This window comes from Carlito syrichta, unplaced genomic scaffold (genome assembly GCF_000164805.1).
Source record: "Carlito syrichta isolate Samal-C Ts95f unplaced genomic scaffold, Tarsius_syrichta-2.0.1 Scaffold302555, whole genome shotgun sequence".
Taxonomy (NCBI): domain Eukaryota; kingdom Metazoa; phylum Chordata; class Mammalia; order Primates; family Tarsiidae; genus Carlito; species Carlito syrichta.
Genome location: NW_007246651.1, coordinates 519,850 through 522,779, shown reverse-complemented (window position 1 = coordinate 522,779; position 2,930 = coordinate 519,850). Strand labels below are relative to the sequence as shown.

At 39.3% G+C, this 2,930-nt stretch overlaps 1 pseudogene; it reads left to right on the top strand.

The window, feature by feature from the left end:
• Nucleotides 1–242: 242 nt before the first annotated feature.
• The window catches only part of LOC103259178, a 5,534-nt pseudogene continuing 2,846 nt past the window's right edge, over nt 243–2,930 (top strand).

The following is a 2,930-nucleotide window of genomic DNA, read 5'->3' as shown; positions in this document are numbered from 1 at the left end:
AAAAATATGGGAGTCAGTGAACTGGGATTGAACCTAGAGTTAACTTAGAAAAGTTTTGTATTAATCAGGGTATAGAACAAAGAGTATAATATGAATGATTTATTGAACACTATGGAAGACATTTTGAACAATTGAAATTGTGCACCTGTGACCTTGATGTGAGTTTTGTGAAGCACGTCAGGCATCATGGAGTTCGAATTGTTTGCTCGAAACTTGCAAGTCTCGTGATGGTCTTGTGATTCATGGTTTGTAAAGCACGGAAACTTGTACGCCCCCAGCAAGTGATTATCACACTGCTGGAGGGTATAGAAAATGGTATATAAGTTGGAAAAGGTTTGAATAAAATTGGCTTCAGTCCTGATCAGACTGTTCCCAGAAGAACTGCCTCCAAGTGGTCTTCTCGCCGTCTCCTGATTCTCCGGTGCAGGTCCTAACCCACCCTTGGTCAGTGCTGGTCACCGACAGAAAACTTAACTAGCAATGACTCAAACAATTTTTTTTTCAATTAGCTGGGCATGGTGGTGTGTACCTGTAGTTCCCACTACTTGGAAGCCTGAGGCAGAAGGATCGCCTGAGCCCAGTGATTCAAAGCTGCAGGAGTCAAGAGCATGCCACTGCACTCCAGCCTGAGTGACAGAGTAAGATTCCAACTCAAAAAAAAAAAGTTTTTTTTCATACAAGAAGTTTTGAGATAGACACTACTAGCACTCATGCCCAGGTCAATGTTCTGATAGGTTCTTTGCATATACTTTACGGATAAAAACCTGCTGCCAGAACTCCGACATTAAGTCTGCTTTCAAGAGAGAAGAAGGGAAAAGAGGTGGTGTCAGCCATGTCTGTTTCTTTCATCAGAAAAGAAAAAGCTTTCCCATTATGCACCATTATGGAATTGTGTCTCATCAGCCAGAACTGCCTACAAATAAGATTTTAAAAGTCAGTATTTTAGGCTTTCCCAGTCTCAGTGGTAGAGATTGTCAGGAATTGTGCCTACCATAAAACTGTTGTATTTCTTGGGGAATTAAGCTCAATTTCTGGGATACTTATATAGGAGGAAGCAATCTGGTATCATTTTCTTTTGTAGTCTTACACTTAAACTATACTAGTACCTAAGGTCTCTGTTTCCTTTAGTGATTTAGTTTATTTGCTATTTTACCAGAAGGAAGCCAATACTTATAATTATAGGCAAGTTTAATTTGTTGGACAAGGATTCTGGGCTCAGCCCCACATATTTCTGTCACATCATGCTACTGCTCCTTTTTGGAGCCCCGTGGAAAAATTCAAGGTGGCACACAGTGACAACATGAACACAAGCTGGATATGGCCCCAAGCAGGGGGTAGGAACCTGGGGAGGGGTCCTGAGGATGGCCAACCTGGGATGTTCTTTCCCATCAGGCTTTGGCCTGGGTGGGCAGGTCATGCTGAGGCCATGGGGGAGGTGTTCTCCCACCTGCTGACCACATCTTGCAGTTGTAGAGAGTGAATGTTCTAGGGCACCCTTCCTTCCTTGAGGTGGTCATCCTCCCCCGCCCCCCCCACAACTGATTCAGAACAGATCAGGTTGCCTGGATCAATGCCCATAACCTTTGCTTACCTTTAGTTCATCTTTGGTTCTTTATAATGCTAACAATCCCATCCCTCAGAGAATTCACAGCCGTTTTGTGTCCACTGGAGGCATGTATAAGCGGTTCCCCCACTGCGGCTGCGCACTAGAAGCCCTCACTTTTCAGCTTAACCCTGCGCTGCTCCCTCTGGAAAGTACTACCTGACCTGTGTGCCTTATGCCATCAGGAGGGGTTTTTTTTCCCTGTCTAGCCTGCTGCTCCTGGACCATCTTCGCTGTATAAGGCCCATCATGTCATGTCCATTGTCTCCCAGTCATTTCTTGGGCCTCTTAAACACAATGTCTTCCCTTTTGGGGTCTTTGGGCATCCAGCACTACATATGTTTGTCATTAATCTTTTTAAAAATACAAATTGTAAAAACAGGAAAAACAAAAGTATAAAGATAGAATGGTAGGGTAGAGTAATAACAGGGTACAGTTTTTCATAATAAATTCACATAGCAAAATTTACTGATAATTTTGAAGAACTATAAAGACAGGAAACAGTGACCAAAATGATAATGCATTTAACACCAATATTCACTTATTATATTTTTGATAACAACAAATGCCATGATCTATCTTTAGTAATAAAATAACAATACCATAACTGTAAGCTATCCTTTGTCTCTTCCCATCTTTCATAAACAAACAAGTGATGAGGCATCAATACCTACCACCTTCATTTTCATTAACGTCTTTCTTCTTTATGTCTATAGTGGGACTTTATTTGACATTTAGTCTCACATGGCATCATATGCCAAAATCATCCAAACAGAATAAAAATTAAGATATAGAACGTGTTATGAAGGGTAGTAATTTAAAAGGTTTTGTCCTGATGCCTGAATAAACAAACGGATAAGGGAAGCCAAATATAAACTATAGAAAAAGATTCAAATGTACATGGGAAGTTAGTAGGGGGAAAAGCAAACATATCAAAACAGTAGGGAAAAGTTGATTTGTAATAAATGGTGTTGGGATGCTGGGAAGCCATCTGGAAAAAAATTAACTTGGCTTTCTATCTCATTCCTTTTGCCAAAATAAACTTCACATGACTCAAAAATTTAAATGTAAAAGTGAAATCTCAAAAATGGTCCAAAAAACCCACCACAAATTAATCTTGGTGTGTATCTAAACAAAATACAAGTCCCAGAAACTATAAAGGAAAATGATTGATAAATTGAACTACACAAATATTTAAATTTTATGTATGGCCAAAAGTACCACCAACAAACAACTAACAAAATGGAGAAAAAATTATATTTGGCAAAGTACTGCTTTTCTTAAAATATAGAGGTTCTTTTTTTTTTTTTTTTTTTTTTTTTTTTTT